The 19,637-nt window shown below is 36.5% G+C and overlaps 1 protein-coding gene across 3 annotated transcripts in view; it reads left to right on the forward strand.

The window, feature by feature from the left end:
* The first annotated feature begins 1,167 nt into the window (after positions 1 to 1,167).
* The window catches only part of GJC1 (gap junction protein gamma 1), a 33,063-nt gene continuing 14,593 nt past the window's right edge, over positions 1,168 to 19,637 (forward strand). The window contains exon 1 of one of the 3 annotated variants that reach the window (XM_014076433.2): positions 1,168 to 1,281. The gene's annotated coding sequence lies outside the window, so the exon portion shown is untranslated. Of the gene's footprint in view, positions 1,282 to 2,155; positions 2,333 to 4,472; positions 4,592 to 19,637 lie in introns of those variants that run through there. The other 2 variants (XM_087713369.1, XM_014076431.2) reach the window with 2 other exon arrangements.

Below are 19,637 nucleotides of genomic sequence, written 5' to 3' on the forward strand. Positions count from 1 at the left end.
AGTTTTGGTTGCTACGATGTAGAAAAGATGTGGAGACTCTAGAAAAGAGTGCAGAGAAGAGCAACAAAGATGATTAGGGGACTGGAGGCTAAAACATATGAAGAATGGTTGTAGGAACTTGGTATGTCTAGTTTAATGAAAAGAAGGACTAGGAGAGACAATATAGCAGTGTTCCAATATCTCAAGGGTTGCCACAAAGAAGAGGGAGTCAAGCTATTTTCCAAAGAAAGAACCTGAGGGTAGAACAAGAAGTAATGGGTGAAAACTAATCAAAGAGAAAAGCAATTTAGAACTGAGGAGAAATTTCCTGACAGTTAGAACAATGAATCAGTGAAACAGCTTGCCTCCAGAAATTATGAAAGCCCCAATACTGGAAGTCTTTAAGAAGATGTTGGATAGCCATTGTCTAAAAGGGTATAGGGTTTCCTACCTAGGCAGGGGGTTGGACAAGAAGACTTCCAAGGTCCCTTCCAACTCTGCTATTGCATTATTGTACTACTGTATAACAAAGATGAATTGGCTGGAAAATCTAGACATCATATGGGAGAAGGTTAAAGAAAGCTATCTCAAAAACAATCTATATAAATAGGTGATCACCATACTGTGGCAAATCTCTGAAAGTGGAGGCATTGATTTGCCTATAGCTTTGGAAAGAAAAAGATTGGCCTGGGTTTTGAATGCTTCATTAACAAAACAACACTGACAAACTGGAAGGAAGAGTGGAGGACACTGTGACTGATTGGGCAGCCTCAGGAGATGATGTTAGGAGAAAAGGAGAGAAAATTTTCCAGTGTGGCAGACTGGTGAATATCAGAAGACATTTATTGAGATTACACAAATACAAAGATTATTTTTGGATGTGTGTTTGCAAAAGTAAAAATGACAAAAATTATCAATAACCAATTGCACTTTGCATTATTTATTTTTTCTGCATCCTTTCCAAATCCCCCCCGCCAAAAAAAATAGTTCTGCAAACAAGGCTGAACGGCATTTCGTATTGTTAAGTGCATTATCAGGAACCAAAGTGTCACCTCACTTTTGTGCTCGTTAGGGGTTCTTTTGCAAAGAGCTTTAGATGTGTTTTCGTTGATTTTCATTGGGAATGGAGACGAGGGAGGGAGGGAAGGAACCCTCGGAGATCGTATCCGGACCTGCTCTTTGTGTCTAGAGCACCAGAGAAGTTTCAAAAAGCGAGGCCTTGTGGGGGTGGCCGCTTCGTTCTCTCAGGATCCGGAGAGGAGTCCACCATCCGCGCACGATGACATGGCTTGAGACAGGCGGGTGAGTCCAGAAGCAAAGAGTAGAGGGGAAGCGGGAGAGGCGGCGAGAAGATAGGTTTGGGGAGGGGGAGGGGACGCCACGTGGGAAATAGGGGAGGCTAGAGATTCCAACTGGGGTCTTTGGGGGACGGGGAGATTTAAGGAATGGGGACCACAGTTTGACACCTGAGGGGGAGAGGAAAAAACTTATTGCCTTCGCTCTTGAAGGTGAACAGAAGCAGTTGAGAGATATTTTGAGGTTTCATTGAGGGGTGCCCCTCCCCGCTCATTTTAAAGTACTTACGGAAAGGCCGGGAAATGGCGAAGCAGAGGCAAAAGGCGGGATAACAGAATTTCGTTCCATAGAATCGCTCGATGTCAGATTAAATAAAATGTCATAGGGCGGAGGCGATGCTGGAAGGAAATATTACTTAAGTAGCCAGAACTTAAAAATAAAAACAAAAACAAGCAAGGTTCAGTTGTTTGAAATCAAATAAGGGCAAAAGTATTTTAAATCTTTAAGAAGATGTTGGATAATCATTTGTCTGAAACGGTATAGGTTTTCCTGCCTAGGGAGGGGGTTGGACTAGAAGACCTCCAAGGTCCCTTCCAACTCTGCTATTGTATTATTTGAAGTAGGAAAGGGGCTTGTTGCTATCTGGGTTATATTCCGCCTGCGACAAGTGCCCCAGCACATGATAATACTGATGCAGTAATGTTAACTATAGAACAGTAAATTGTACAAATAAAACAAAATCGAGAGCTGATAAGGACAATTTAGATGGGTATTGCTGTGGAGGGAGGGAGAAGGGAAGAGTGGGATGAAGTTTCTACCCACGAGGAAGACAGAATAGAAGATATAAAGGCCCGTGATTCCAGGCGATCTGAACAGAGTGTATTTTAAGTGGAAAGGAAGTGGAGAAATCAGCGAAGAGTTGAGTCCTGTTGAATCAGATCCAGGTTTTTAAGTTTTGGCCACCTTTTTTCTGCAGGCAACTGGCTTATATGGAGCCATATCATTAGTCCAGCCAGCTCATTTCTTTCATTGCACCGTTATTGCTTTAGTAACAAAAGTGAGTTATGCTGCTTCTAAACGTAGAAATCTGATCTCATCTGTAAACTTTTATGAGCAATTTTACCCAGCTATGACTTTATTCCTAATAAAGTTAAGAACCTATTTATAAGCTTTAACTTGCACAGGCTATTATTTAGTTTCAGATAGTGCATTCCTTGTCTGTTAGTACTTCTGCATTTGGAGGGGCAAGTTAAGCAGTATCTTGTGTGATGAACCAACCTTTTCTAAATATAACCAAGGGCAATCTAGGTGCAAATGGTAACATACATTATCCCAATGATGATATTTATGATTATTAATATTATAATTATTACTACCAGTCTTGTATACATGCCATTTTGCAGAATAATACAGTCAAGAAAAAAGTTAACAGTTTTGTGTCAATGAACATGTTATCTGTTTACAGTGTTTTTAACACTGACCAAAGAATGCTTCCGGCAACCCCTAAAGTAGGATATAAGAGTTTTATTCCCTGCAATTGGTATGCTAAATAATGTTTTTAATACAGGATTTCTAATACTGATAGTTTTATTCTTCTTGAATATGGTTACTTTTCTCAAGTTGGTAGCCATTGTTTTATCTGCTGATACTGGATTCCATAGTTTAGTTACATGTTATGTGAAGAAGTACATTATTTATTCAGTCTTAAAATTCTGATCCTTTAGCTTCCATTTTCTTGCATGATAAAATAGGGTAGAAAAATATTTTGACAGCCCCCTTTCCATCATCATGCAACATTTTTATTTTATGCATTTCTGCAGTGTTAGGCTATTTCAATTGTCGTTTTATACAGATGCTCTATTTAAAATCTTAAGGTTATATTGAAATTTGTACAAAAACTTTATGAAACTGGTATTTTTCTTTATAATAGTTATAGAGAAACATTGCCTTTTTCGTACATATTTTCAGATCAATGCAGGCAGGGGGTTCAATAATAAAGTAGCAGCCTCTTACCATTTACAGACTATCGGTCAATATTAGGAGTGATCATTAGGATTATGTTAACATTGGCAAGATGGCAAGCATCATTGCAATCCCACTTTTTTCATAATGCATGCAAAGTCAATACATGTATAATACTCCATCTGCCATTTTCAAATTTTGACACACCCATGTTGTTGATGATATTGAAATATAAATGGTTTATTTTAATTAATAAATGTCAAAGTGATCTGGTTTACTGCCAAAATTATATGCTGTTAAGATAGGTATCCTTTTGTTGCTGAAGGTGAATGCAAATGACAATGTATCTGCCTCATATTTCACCCCCACAATAGCAATCTTGTACAATTGGTGAGGTGAGAGAGTGATTAGCCCACATGAATCTCCATGGTAGACTATAACCTATAATTCCCCATAATAAGTGCAAATTAGTAAATACTTTTATCAAGTGCTAAGCTCAGTGATTAACATATAATGGTCAAACATCTATAATCTAGATTTGATTGTTTATTAATTTATTTATTAGATTTATATCTTCATATTCTGTTCTTAGGAACTCAAGGTTGCATATCTAGCCTTTTTACCACTTTTTCCTGCAGCAACAACCTGGTGGATAGATTGAGCTGAGAAATTTATAATAACTCTCAAAAGTTATCCAGTGAGTTTCCATGGCTCACAGACTGGGTATTCCTGCTTCTACACCCAACATTGTATTGCACTTACTGACAATGGTAAGCCATGATTTAAACCACTAAGAAAGATTCATTTTAATGATTTAAATCATGACTTATTCACTAGTCTGGAATATTCTTCTATAAAAATGCCTTCTTATTCAGTATAAGATCAGAAGATATTAGTCAGTACAAAGAAAAAGATATAGATTTAATTTTTTTAATTGTATGCCATAATACTCCAATTAATTTATAAGTTGTACAAATTAATTTTAATTTAAAAATGGAATCATTTCACAGTTTTTAGTACCAAATAGGGATCGTAAAATTTACAGATTTGCAAATGAAATGTTCTGGAGAACTCTGGAACTTTTCATCCCCCTCCCTCCCCCTTCCCATCATGGTTCTTCAGTTTCCTGACGTAAATTGAATTGTGTTTTGGTCAGGGAGCTGTGTCTTGGACATGACTGCTTAGGTCAGAGTGCTGTGTTTGGGATATACACTTTGTGTCCCAAAAATCATACTCGCAGCCTGTTGGATTGGAGGGTTTATTTCCGAAACTGCTGCACTGTCCCTGGAACTGCATGGTCTAAGGAGCACCAGCATGGACAGAGGGGAAACAGAATGGTTCTGTTCCTGAATTAGTAAGTTTTGTAAATCTTTAGCAAAGAAATACCTACTTGTAAAGTCATTTAAAGATGAATCCGTGTAAGTTCAATTCAGTTGTAGTTATTTACTGTTTGAGGGAATCGTAGCCACTAAGAGAATGATAATCAGTTTTTCAATTGTATGAAACATTGTGTTTAAATTTTACAGAGGAGATCAAGTGTCAGTTCTGTTAACCTACCTCTATATTATTAAATAGAAGTTATATTCATAATTATTTCACTGTACATTAATTTTGTAAAATATTTTAAGAAAGTTATGTGATGAAAACAAAGATGCTTAATTTTGATTTTTATCTGACTGATTAGAAATAATTCTAACTTCATTCAGTGAAACCTCTTAACAAAAATGCTTACAATTACAGACACTATTTCAATGGAATTTCTCTCTTAATGTCTCCCATTGTTTTTCTCCTGTTTTTGACTGCTAGAGGAGACATTTCCTTTAATTGTAGAGAAGAATGAAAGGGGGAAAAATATGAACAAAATGTTATATGACCCAAACTATTTTAATGAAATAATCAGTTTGACCTGTAGGTTTTAGGAGGGTGCAAGTCTACATTTGCAAAGTGATTGGACTGTACATTCACATTGTTATTACTCAAAAACCACTGTGAAAACAGAACTTAATGCCCCCCTGGCGAATGGTTGAGATGCATATAATGTCCATGCACTGTAATAAGGGGAGGAGAAAAGGCTGTGCTGTGTTGTCTCAAACAATAGCCGGCTTAGAACGCATCTCGGTGGCTGTCAAAACTTGTATTTTGATGAGCCCAGAAAGCATTTGGCCTTCTCAAGAATGTTTTCCTTGGGCAATATCCCTATGTTCAGCATCTTGTTTTGTGGGCCATTTTTTATCACATATTTCTTGATGACTTCTTGGGGCTGAGTTTCTTTTCCTATCCTCCTGGAAACTGCTGGAGACTGTAAGTAGCTGCAGACTGTAAGTATTTATACAGTGTGCATCTGTTTCTTTAAAGGAAAAAAAATAACTAAGTGCAATGTAAATCTTTCAAGCAAATTGTTTGAAATTCTGCTTTCTTTTAAAATAACATTAACATATATGTGATGTATGCTTAATATGAGGAATATATTGGTTTGTACATCTTTAGTTTCTTGTCTTTTGAAATAGTGTAATATTGTACAATTAACTTTTACGATTTAAATTCATTACTTGAAAAATGTTTATTGAATTGAAGTGTTTATGGAAGGCATATCAGTAATTCAAGAAGCAGCAGTTATTGAACATAGATAACTATTACAGCAGAACATTATTCCTGATTTTGGGATATTCAAAAAAAGTGACAAATTAAATCTCAGAAAAAATAAATGTATTTTACCATTTTAATTCTGGATGTATTTATTATTAATTGTCATAATGAGTTGTATGCCACTAAAATCATTGGACACAACGTGGCTTAATGGACTAAAGACCTTTTTTAAAATGGCTTAATTTTTTCAAAAACTCATTTCACTGGGCATGTAAGTTGTTGCTTTTAGCTTTTAAAAAAGTTATTTTTTAAAAAAATAGATATTTTTACAGTCAATGTGTTTGGGGAAAAAAGAAGCACTAATATCCATTAAATTATTAATGTTTTATATTGATAGCTTATAAACTTAGGATTCAAACTTCAATTGAAATCAAAGCTGGACTTTTTTCCAAGATTTCTTTGTTTCCCTAACTCTTACACAGATGCACTGTTATATTTAATCTTATTGCTTCCTTTGTTGTTTTTTTAAACAGATTTTTGCAAGTTTGCTTGTAATTCTGGGTCACAAGGGGGGGAAATCATAGTATCCACCTTTTATCTATTAAAAAAGGAAGAACTGGAGAAAAATACCCTCTAATAGCAAATTTCACACCATTTTTTGGAATCTAAGAACCACAGGAAATACCTTTAGAGCAACCAGTGACGGGCTGTGAGTTTGATTTTAGGGTGCAAGAAATTTATTTAATCTTTAGAACAATACCTAAAAATCAAGGTATTTCCCTAACCCAGGCTTTTACAAATGAATGTCTAAATGTATGTTATCTGTGTGCAAATCTTTATTTATTTAAGGTTTAATTAGCTGCTTCAATTGCCAACAAATCCAAGGATTGCAATACAAATCTCAAAAATAACCATTACATAGCTAATGGTAAGGTAAATATCACCCATTCAAATTGGGAAATAATAATATACAGCAATATATATCACATAGGGTCACAAATCACTCTGCCCCTGGCTATGTAAAAAAAAAAAAAGATCTTTTTTCTAAAGCACAAGTCAATGACCGCCCCCTAAGGCAGATGCTCATTGTTGAGGGGTGTGAGGGGGTTGCTCCTGGGACTCTGCTGCTATACCAATTAATCCATGCTGCAAATCACAGACCAAACCTTTTTTTGGGGGGGGCACACTTTCTGATTTAGATTATGTATTATGCATTGGATTCACACATTAACCTGAAGCATGGTTTGTTGGACTGTGGTTTATTTAACAAATAATGGTTTATTGGTTTAGAAAGTACACTAATTATGAATTATGAACTACAATTACTGAATTCCCATAATTATGGTAAGTCAAAATGAAACAACATTACAATTTGGTGAGATGTAACAAAATAATAACAGAGTTGGAAGAGTCCTTAGAGGTCTTCTAGTCCAACCCACTAGTCAACCAGGAGACCCTATACTATTTCAGAGAAATAGCTGTCCAGTCTCTTCTTGAAAACCTCCAGTGTGAAGCACTCATAACTTCTGCAGGCAAGTTGTTTCACTGATTAATTGTTCTAACTATCAAGAAATTTCCCCTTATTTTTAGGTTGGTTCTCTCCCTGATCAGTTTCCATCCATTGCTTCTTGTCTTGCCATCAGCTGTTTTGGATAATAGATTGATTCCTTCTTCTTTGTGGCAGCCCTTCAAGTATTGGAACACTGCTATCATGTTATCTTAGTGTTTACTTTCATCAGACTAGGCTTAGCAAATTCATGCAATCATTCTTCATATGTTTTAGCCTCCAGTCCCCTAATCATCTTCGTATTCTTCTCTGCAGTCTTTCTAGAATCTTAGCATCTCTTTTAGAGTGTGACCAAAACTGGATGCAATATTCCAAGTGTGGTTTTACCATGTCCTAATAAAGGGGTACTAATACCTCACAGGATCTTGATTCTATCCCTCTATTAATGTAGCCTAGGAGTGTGCTAGCTTTATGTGCTGGCTTCAGCACATTGCTGGCTTATATTTAAATGGTTGTCCACTAGGACCCTAGATCCCTCTCATAGTTTCTACTATTCAGCCACGTATCACCCATTGTATATTTGTGCATTTGTTTTTTCTTGCCTTTGTGTAAAACCTTACTTTTCTCACCATTGAATTTCATTTTATTAGATAGAGTCCAATATTCAAGTTTGTTAAGATCCCTCTGAATCTTGAGCCTCTCTTCTGGAGTGTTGACTATTGCCTCCAGTTTGGTGTCGTCTGCAAATTTGATGAGTTCTCTTTCTAACCTCTCATCTAAATTGTTCATGAAGATATTTAAGAATACTGGGCGTAAGACATGATTGTCTAAGACAGTGTTTTTCAACCTTTTTTGTGCAAAGGCACACTTTTTTCATGAAAAAAATCACGAGGCACACCACCATTAGAAAATGTTAAAAAAATTTAACTCTGTGCCTATATTGACTATATATAAAGTAATTTTCCCACGGCACACCTTACACTATGTCACGGCACACTAGTGTGCCACGGCACAGTGGTTGAAAAACACTGGTCTAAGATGTGTTAGAAGCCATTGTTTGTCTTACATTCTAGATAGATTTGGGGCCCAGTTGAACTTTGGTATATTAAATAGATATATAACTACTCCATACATAATATGAAATAATTTGTAAATACATTCATTAGCACAAAAGTAAAGCACTGATAGTCTTCTAGTTGTACATATTACAACTATGTATTTTTGCTTCTGATCCGTACTGCTTCCTTATTTGCAGAATTTTGCATTTTATTTTGCTTTTATAAGTCAACTGCCCCGTTATTAAGGAGATCTCTCAAAAGTTTTTAAGCTTCTGAATTTATTACTTGTTGAACATCATCTTGCAAATGGATTTCTATACATACATTTATCATTATTAATTTCCCTGATAAATTATTCGTTTTTTCCTTTGGAGAATGCAGCTTTAAAATAGAGTGGTCTTGACTTTATTCAGTATATAATAAAGGAGGAAGATTTTTTTCCCTACTTAAACCATGAAGCAAAGGAATCTAAATTTAGAGTCCTTAGTATGGCAAATGTTCTGGGATCAATAGTGAACTTGAAAGAATCCGTGTCCTTAATGATGTTAGTAAGATCACTTCACATATATGGCTATATCATAATCCAGCTTTCTATAGCTTCTTGTTTCCTAGTATTTTGAATTAAAGTTTAATTCCAGCAAGTAATGAATTTTTATTTTTGTATAAGTGTAATTAAATCTGGATTTGAAATGAAATAAACAAACTATGTCTAGCCTTAGTTTGTAAGATAAATTAAGAAAGTCGAGATAGTTGACCTCTTATAATGTCCCTGAATTAAAGTATTGTATAAGAGGAAAAGTGCTTATAATAATTGTGCAGCAGCCAGGATTCATAGGGGAAAAAGCAGTTCACTACATGTATGGGCACTTGTCATACTTTCTTAACTCAAATATTTTTCATGAGAGGAATATGTGAAAGCTCAAGAAGAATGACAGGTTCTTTAAGGAGTGTTGACAGATGTTATGTGAGCAGCCCCATGGATTCCAAATCACCTTCTTTGAATACGGATTGCTGAAGAGCCCTATAGCTCATTAATCTCCCTTCCTATTTTATTCAGATACACACTGTCATAATGATGTCAAATCATTATGAATCAATGTTTTTCAACTTTTGGGGGGTTACGGAACATGTTTGGATCTTGGAGACTGTGTAATGATTGCCATGAAGTGTTTCACTCCTAAACAAGTAACCAATTAGTATGCAAAAAGAAATGCACATATATACAATAACTGTATTTGCCCCTCAAAATATTCCATTGTATCCCTTAGCTCCCCCAGATACTTCTACATTGCCCCAATTTATCTTGCCTGGTAGGAAGAGGAGAGGAAATGGGCCTTTCTTCTAATAAAACTCTGTGTTGCAGCCACCCATCTTTTTCTAAGAATGCCTGTGGGATCATTGTGGAGCTCAGATGCATTGAAAATGCAGATAAAGTTGAGACTGCAGTTTTGCTTTACAGCATTTGAGTCTCCTTTTTTTTTTTTAGTTCAATAACAGCAAATAAAATCATTTTGGGCAGGGAACTTGGCATTTACCAAAGAAAATAGTATTAGATACATAATGCCCACATAGTTGGGCTCAATAACATAATTATTATTGTGGCTATTTCATTGGACAAATTCTTACAATGCTATCAGGGAAATATATTGTCAAAATATGAAAGAACTGTTGAACACATGAAGCATCTTTAATTGTTGCAGAAAGTATTCCTTCTAGCTTGTATACATTTGTCTGTAAAAATAGCACTTGAATCTTGAGGGATAGTCAGAAGCCATAGGCCATGCAAAATATAATGACATATAGAAATTATTGGACATCCACATAAATCTTACCAAATAAATATGGAGAATAGATCTGGTAGAGATAGGTAGCAGTGAAAACTATTCCCACAGCATATATACAAGGGCTTAACAACCAAGAATGAAACCACCATTGTGCTTTGCTTGTGTTTCCTATGACTAGCTGGTTAGCACTAATTTTAGTATGTTGTTGATTTGATCCAGCAAAGAAAATAGTCTGAGGTTTGTCTGTTGCTATATGCCAAAAGTAAATTCAGAATACTCAGCATTGCTCCTGGGTGTGAATAGGTTGGGCGCTAAGAGGATAAAGAAGAAAGTGCATATTTAAAAAAAGAAATTCAGAGCTACTGTGAAAATGGCAAGCCCATGTCAAACCTTCCTTTTCCCTGTCCTTGCAACAAAATATACTTTCCTCAGCCAATAATGTGGATGGATAAATTATACCAAGCTTGAAGGAGAGGTCTTTTCTGTCCTTCGTGGTGGTTTCAAGGAGTTTTGTGAATCTTGGATTCTGTTTAGTTTAAATCTTTCTGCAGCCACGATTTCACAAATGATCGTAGAGTAGTTGCTGCTTGATTAGCCTAAATCCCTTATCTACATTTTCAGTATAGTCATTAATAATGTTGAATCATAGGGCTGTTGCATGGAAATAAAGTATATGAATAGGTTTGAACAAAAAGCCCTCATACATTCTAAGAATATTGCTCATAATCTTTGGGGAAAAGGACAAAAATGCTTTGTAAGTGGTGCTAATGTTGTCATTGCCCTATGCCCTGCCTCCCCCATGCAGGCTGGAGACATCAAATAGAATTGAACTGCATTGAGAGCTCTGTCTTTCCACATGCGTCACAAAGGCTAGCATGTGATACTTGTTACCCTTGTCCTATAAATGGTCCATTATTTCAGCATATAACTTCTTTTTTAAACCACCCTCTTCCCAGACATGAATAAAAAATATCTATTGAATTTCCGTAATGATGGCTCATCTGTGACAGTGTTTTTTCCTACTTTTGCAAAGTTTAAAAACCTGTCAATAATCAAAATACTACTCAACAGTGTAATCGTGCTATGATTTGAAACATAGCTATGCTTTGACAGTTTAATTTTTTCATGTTTTATTTTAAAATCCAGACTTGAACTTCAAAGACCTTTGTTTGAGGCTTCTGTTTACCAAGATCTAATGACACAATAGAACTTAGTATTAAACTTTTAAAGAGCAGGTTTTCAAACATACATTTGTGATAATGATTGAGGCTCGACTGTTAAATATTTTGGGAGTCCTTGACTACTGTTGATTTTGCAGTAATGTCTATAGAGGGGAAACATAATTCCACATTGGAATTAATGTGGTAGATTGCAAGAACAGTTTATTGTTTTTCTAATAAAAAGTAAAAAATAAATAATAAAAGTAAAACAATATTCTGAAGACCCACACTGAAGTCTGACTTCTGAATGTGCACCTCTCATTCACATTGCTTTGATGTCTGTTTTCAGATCCTTTCAGATAGGAAGGAACAAGGATTTCTTCATATATTCCCAATTTATCAAATAGCAAATCTCACATTCCTGCCTATCAAAGATGTGAATAACAATACAGTTAATTAATGGGTTGTACACTGAAGTTGTATTATGAATTGGGGCTTCTTCCTGAGCTATAAATAAAATGGGGGTGGAGTTGTGTGTATGCTTGCAAGTTTAAATTTGAATCGGGTGAATTAATCCAAGAGACATTTCCCTATGGAGTCATAAGGCAGAAAAATGTTTTATTTGCTTATATCCAAACAGATGCTTCAAAATACTGACATAAGGAAAATGTTGCTCATATCCATATCAGCCGGTAGACAGGTCATACATGCAACATTGATAACCTACTCTACTTTAGTTGACTAGATTTAAACATGTTTAAATATTTTATACAATTTGATAACAAAGCATTGATTTGAGTTAATAAAGAACTTAAAAGTTATAGAAGAGGGAGCAAAATGTGCTGAAAATTTTTAAATGCAGAGGTTACTTTGTCAAGGATGAGAACCGGATTCTTAAAATGTGCTTTTTAGTTTAAAAACCTGCTTATTTGAACTATATGGAATCACATTTAAAAAAATAAAATATAGTTGCAGATAAGTTTTCCAACTCACAGTCTTGTAAATCCAAGAGAGATGAGTGGTTAACAACTATGAAATATAAACAAACAAACAAACAAACAAAGTGACAAAAACTACTAGTATGTGAAAGTTTTAATGAATCTGCCAGGAAGTTGGTAATCTACTTTTCTTGATGTTTATGCAGATAGAGAAGCCTGAAGGATTTAGGTGCTAATTCTTCTGCAGTGCTACACATTTATTCTCTAGCTAGCAAGGGAGAACCCATGGAAAACAGAATGTTTTGTGTGAGGAATGCAGAGTGGTTCAAGCCTATTTTGAGGGAGAAGGCAAAAAAAAAATAATAGCAGTTCGGAAGTGTTAATTGAAAAATGACTTCCGCTTTCTACCAACAATGCATGCTATAATAACTCTGGGGGAACAGTCTTGATTTATGCGTAGCATATGAGGGATGGAGTCTGCCTTCTTAATTTTCTTATATAGAATTCATAACCTGTAGCTATCAATAGAATTGTTACATAAAGGCAACTTTCCAATATGAGAACACAAAAATAAATAAACAATAACCCCCCCCTCTCAAATTTATCTACCTCCAGTGAAAATACAAAAATAGCAAATACAAATATAAAATAAAGGTAAAGGTTCTCCTCGCACATATATGCTAGTTGTTCCCGACTCTAGGGGTGGTGCTCATTTCCGTTTCAAAGCCGAAGAGCCAGCGCTGTCTGAAGATGTCTCCGTGGTCATGTGGCTGGCATGACTAAACACCAAAGGTGCATGGAACACTTACCTTCCCACCTAGTGGTCTCTATTTTTCAACTTGCATTTTTACATGCTTTCGAACTGCTAGGTTGGCAGAAGCTGGAACAAGTACTGGGAGCTCACTCCATTACGCAGGATTCGAACTGCCAAACTTTCTGATCGACAAGTTCAGCATCTTAGCCACTGAACCACCATGTCTCCTTTAAATATAAAATACCATAGTAATAAATACCCTTTAAAACTGGAAATCTCATAGTTGAAGCAAATAATAATGGGCCATTCAACTAGATAAATCAGTGATTCTATGAAGGCCCCAGGCCTAGCAGCAAAACCAGAACTTCAGGAGCTTTTGGAATATCAAAAGGGATGAGGCCAGTCTAATTTCGGAAAGAAAAATATTCCTTAAGGCAGTCACCATTGCAGAAAAGGAACATCGGGGACCTATCAAATTTAGATCCTTAGCCAAACTATTTGCAACATACCTTCTCTGTAAGATCTGCTGGGATGGACTGATGTAAATAGGGAAAGGCAGTCCCTCAGATAGCCTGAATCCATGTCATGAAGAGCTTTAAAGATTAAAACCAGCATCTTGAATTGGACGTGGAAGCAGAATGGCAGCCAATACTCCTTTGTCCTAGGAGCTCACATAACTGCCCATGCTGCTACATTCTGTAGCAACTGAAGCTTCCAGGAAGCCCCATATGGAGGCCATTGCATACTCTGGAGGTGCCTAGAGTATAAGTGACTATAAACAGCCTGCATGATCCAGGAATGACGGCAGTTGGCGCACCACATAAACCCGTGTAAAGGCCCTCCTAAGTACAACTGCCACCTATTTCTTGAGCAGGAGATGTGAGTAAAAAAACCCTTAAATTGCACATGGGTCTGTCTGGTACAACCTCATCCAACATCAAAAATGGCATAGGGTTGAATTACTGAACCTCCAAAACCAAAGCAATTTGGTCTTGCCAGGGTTCAGTTGAAGCCTGTTGTGCCCTAATCAGATCCTCCCTCACAACTTCCAGCCTCTAGGCACAGGGAAATGATGTTCATGGCATTGCTAATTCATCGGGATAGACATGTACGGTTGGGTATAGTCAGCATTCTGATATCTCGCTCTATGATGATGGATGAGCTCAACCATATCACATTTTATTAGGCATGTGGCATATATCATATGTGATTACAAGCAGAAACCATTTTCTTTATGCTTATTACCAGTATATTCTGTGGTTTGAATATATGGGCATGTAACTTGAGTCGACTACCACATTCTAAAGTGATTTCGTGTTTTTAATTTCCAAAGGCAAAACTTCAGGGTTGTTTTTGTGTGTGTGTGTGTGTGTGTGTGTTATTTGTTTAAGTTGATACTCTAATCCTTGCAAGGACCAATTTTGTTGTTGTTGGGGCATAATGATATGTTCTTAGGATCAAGCAGGATTCATTTTATCTCCTTTTTTCCAAAAGTTTGTTTACTTTCCTTAAGAGATGGAGCTATAATGTGAGTTATTTCTTTTACTATTTTACATGTTGAAAATGTAAATGTTTGTGTTTTCAAACTACATTGCTTTAGGGGAAAATGAAGATCACAATGACTTCCATTCAGTCATGTCTGACTCTTGGTAATTCTATGGACCAGGTCTCGCACCACTTTTTTGAGTTGTATTATGCTCTGTTTGGTGTCAGCTTTAGTGGTGTCCAGCTACCGTGTACTTTGGCAGCATGATGTACTTTTATCATTAATTCTTTTATCACTAATTCAATTTTGGGTTCAATTGTGGTCATATGTCTAGGACCACCTGTAAATAATGCTTGGTTCTTTTTGACTTGCATAAATGCATTCCTTGCATGACCTTTCAGGTTATCCACTTCAAGATGTTTACATCACTCATCCCAATAAACTTCATTGTCCTTCTTTGCTGCTCTCTGGAAAGCAACGTTCAGTCTTTTTGGTTCTCCTCATTTGCCTATTGCTTTTTCTGCTTTTTTTTTTTGCTCAGATATTTTAATGGTTTCATCTGAATGCCACTTGTAAGTTTCCCTTGGCTTCTTGCATGATGCAGTTCCAACAATGATCAATTGAATGTCCTTCCACAGTTCATCAGACCCCTTCTCAGCAGGATTCAATAGTTCAGTCTATTTTTCATCCCAATTGTATATAAAACAGGGATTTTGGTAACATCAAATGTATTTGGAGGTACTGTCTTTTTGTTGGTGCATAGTTTGACTTTAATCTTGCCTATCAACAATTCGTGATCTGAATTGCCATCAGCAATTGGATATGTCTTAACAATAAGGCCTGAACTGGTCCATTGATGATTGCATAAGACATAGTCATTCTGATTATGCTGAAGTCCATTTGGTGAAGTCCAAGTGTATGAGCAGCACTTGTGCTGATGAACCCTGCATATTCATGATTCTAAATTGGTTTTCTTGGCAAAATTGTAGGAAAATATTCATGAAGATGAACTGAAGATATCCATTAACACCCTAATAAAAGGTTCATCTTTTGGGGTCTTATTGAAACTAATGTAATCACCATGTAGATAAATTTTATGTTCTCTGTTTATAATCTTAAGATTCATTATAAACAGAAAGACACCTGCTGTCTTTGTTTTTTCCTCACAGATGAATAAAAGAGGATGAATAAAGTTGACATTTGGTATGATAAAAAGGCAGTCTTTGGAAATAGGGCTAACCACTTTCAGATATAAGTATGTTTTAATGGACAGGTAGCAGTATTCACATTTAGCTAATTTATTAGCCACTTTCTAATATTTTTGGTAAATTAATTTGTGCATGAGTGTGTGTGTGTGTGTGTGTGTGTGTTTTCCTAGATTTTCACAGGTACAGGTATGCAGGTCTCGGCGTATTCAGGTCTTTTCCCATGTAAGACTAAGAATATCTTGGCGACGTTTCGATGAGGTCCCACTTGCCATCTTCAGGCTGGAGCCTTCAGCTTCATGCTTGTGTGAGCAAAGCGTGATTGGAGCTGCCATCTTTCTATAAATACTTCCCTCTTCATTGAAAGGATACTGATGCACTGATCCAGCTGTATGCAATTAGTTTTAAGTCCAGGGACTTTTCTTTTGTTAAAGAATAACCATCACCCTGCTACTCAAATACTTGTGATTGGATTTTTTTTTCTTTTGGTCAATTGTGTCTAGTTCTTGAAGACTGCTTGAAAGAGTTTTCTTGGGAAGATTTTTCAGAAGTCGTTTGCCACTGCCGCCTTCCTAGGGCTGAAAGAAAGTGGCTGGCCTAAGTTCAACCAATTGGCTTTGGGTCCAAGGCTGGACTAGAGCTCCCACTATCCCGGTTTCTAACCTGATGTCTTAACCATTACACCAAATTGACTCAACTGGAGATAAAGATGACCAAATTAGGAGGTATTCCTTCTCCAACAGTCTTGAACCCTACTGTATGATTTAACTTTCTACTTGCTGATGTGCAAGGCAGACATATCAATGGATTCAGGTTGGTCCAAACAAGGCAAATGCTTCCATGAATAAGTACACCTCATTTTCTGGGAAGTGTTTTTTAAGTCTCTCACTGATTAAAGATAATTTATGTCCTACTTTCTGAGAAGCTTATATTTCTGTCCACATATTTTACATTGTATTTTTCTTGCTATATATACAGAGTGATATTCAGCAGGTTCTGACCAGTTCTGGAGAACCGGTAGCAGAAATTTTGAGTAGATCAGAGAATCAGTAAATACCACCTCTGACTGGCCGCACCCCCATCTAGTCTCTGCCTCCCAAGTCCCAACTGAAATGGAAATAGGAATTTTTCAGTAACCTCCCCTTGCAGTGGGGAGGGAATGGAGATTTTACAGTATCCTTCCCCTGCCACACCCACCAAACCACACTCACCAAGCCCCGCCCACAGAACCAATAGTAAATTTTTTTGAATCCCATCACTGTATGTATATTATACCATTTATCTATGAGGAGAGTGGGTAATATTGTTTGAATAAATCAATTTTTAAAAACTCTTAATTTACATTATGGCTTTTAAAAAAAAAACAGTTATCCTGTTCTAGTTATAATGTGCATAGGTGGTCTTTTGAATTACATAAAAAGGTATGTAGTGCTAAATGAATTCCCCAAAATTTTAGTCATTGTAGTGCCTCCTGCAGTCATGTGATCAAAATTCAGGAATGTGACAGCCCATCCACCCTTAAAATCACAGGGATGCTTCAACTGTCACCCATTTGTGCCCTTTTAGCCACCCTGCACAGTGGTATACAGTGGCATCAGTATTGGGGCTGAAGCCTCGAGCCCAGCCAGCTGCCACCATCCCTAGGCCTGCACCTCAACCCCTGAGCAATGGCCACCATGGAGTGATGCCTCGTCTCCTCACTCGGCCAGCCAGTCTGTGGAAAGTCACTCCAGTCACCTTCCTGGTCCTGGTGGCTTTGCCAACCTGCTCTCTACTACTTGTCCTGTGCTCCTCAAACACTACCAGGGCTGATCAGGTAAGTGGAGTGCAGCCTGGCAAGGCTGGAAGATGGTGGCGGAGTTCAGGTGAACAAAAAGCTAGAGATAAGAAAAAGGGGTACTCTTATGAGACTTTGGAGTGAAAGGGATGAAGTTGGAAGTGGCCTGGCTTGGGATGGGTTCTCATCTAATGATTGGTGGAATTTGGTTAACCACAGTGACAAGGAGTGACAAGACTGCTGTTGGCTCAGGATGTAGCAATGTGATGTTGCACATTGCGATCATATCACTTAGTAAAGGAAATTCTTATCCCAATTACCATCACAACTTGAGGACTATCTGCATTTGGCATATTTCTCAATTGGAAGTTTTTAAGTAAAAATATTTTTCAAATGTTGGGAGAAAATACATTAATTATCTTTTATTTAGTGTTTTTGTGTTTAAAACACGCTTAATTTTCACATATCAAAGATACATAAAACAATATAATGCCTCTATCAGGACATAATAATTTTTAGTTTGCCAAATGGGGATAAATGTAGATGTTCAGCATAACCCTGGAAATGCAAAACCACATTTGGGGAGATAGAGATTTCTAACATTCACCCACACTTTTTGAAGATTGTGTTACTATATTTGGTTTTCTAACCAGACTGCTGCACTGAGAATAGGTGAGTGAAACACTAAGGAAGTAAATGTGCTGCTGCTGCTTTCATGTGGATATTCCATAAAACTGAAGTAGCCATGTATGGCTATTTCACACTAAATGCATAAAACTCCCCAAGGGCAGGCAGGCTACAAGAATGCTACCCATACATGGCTTGAAGGAAACTGAGGTTTCATTTATTTTCTTTTAAGATTACTAAATACCCCAAATGATGTAATAGTGGGTATCAACAGACATGCTAATAATATGATCTTGAGATGATTAAATATTTTCTGCATAGTTGCAAGGCTAGACATGTCAAGGATAGTGGTCAGCTGCTGAACCAGATTTTCAGAGTAGTCTGGACACATTTAGAGCCCTTGGTACATCACTTCCTGCAGGATATGTTTCATTCTGTATGCTGTCTCTGCTGCTGTCATGTCCATTTAATCCTAGGTGAAAACATGCTGCTTTGTTTAATAATACGGCTCTTCTCCGTAGCTCCGAGCATAGTTGGAACTCTTTGGCTGTAATTCAAATTCAGCGGGCAAGCAATCCTCTCAAATCTAATATTTATTGTCTAACCCAAACTATCAGATTTTTAGTAGGTCTGCAGTCATTATACTTTATTTGTACTTTCCTCATTTATTTTTCAGTAGTTTGTTCTTCTATGAAGAGCAAGCATAAAGTTAACAAACACTACTCTAAGTTTTCAGCATAATTTAGCATCAACTGGAGAAATTATTTAATGTTTATGACATGATTAGCATTGTTCCTCTAGTTTTCAGATTGGGAATGCATCATAGTATCAACTTCTGATGTGAAGTTGATCAAATCAAAGCTGCTTATCTATTAATAATTACCCAGCAGTTTTCAAGGTTGGAAATGAAGATCTCAGTTTAATACACCCAGACCCTAACAGTTAAATACACCCAGTCCCAGACCCTTACATTTTCAAAGGACTTATAAATTTGTTTTCCAAATGTATCCAACAGGGAAAGTAATCATAACATACGTCCAGAAAAATAAAACTATTGGAATAAAGATCCAATGAGATAGTTGAAAACATGGTTAGAATTAGAAACATGTTCTAGGGGCCTTAGCTACTAATAAATGTATGTATAATATATATTACTAGTAATTTTCCCCAAAGACTAAATGGGAAATTTAAACATATGACCTGAAGTTGTGTGTGTGTATCTGTCAGTCTGCCTGTCTGTCTGTCTGTTTATATAAATAAAATCATTATTTTTACACATAACTCAAGGTAGTGAACATATCCAACAGATTCTTCCTACAATTGTTTTGTAACAAGTCTAGCCACAAATGAAAATCTCAAGTAGCAACCTGATGAACAAAGGATTGGGGAAGCCCAGTATTTTCAAATGTGTTTAATAAAATCAGCATTTTCAGTATCCGGAAATTAATTTGATAAGTTGAAGAAAAAATAGGTAGCATCAGTTTATTTTTTAGAAACAGATTGGCTACATTACCATTT

The sequence above is a fragment of the Thamnophis sirtalis genome, unplaced genomic scaffold (genome assembly GCF_051295495.1).
Source record: "Thamnophis sirtalis isolate CommonGarterSnake01/CBP01778 unplaced genomic scaffold, rThaSir2_p1.2 scaffold_4, whole genome shotgun sequence".
In the NCBI taxonomy this organism is placed as follows: Eukaryota; Metazoa; Chordata; class Lepidosauria; order Squamata; family Natricidae; genus Thamnophis; species Thamnophis sirtalis.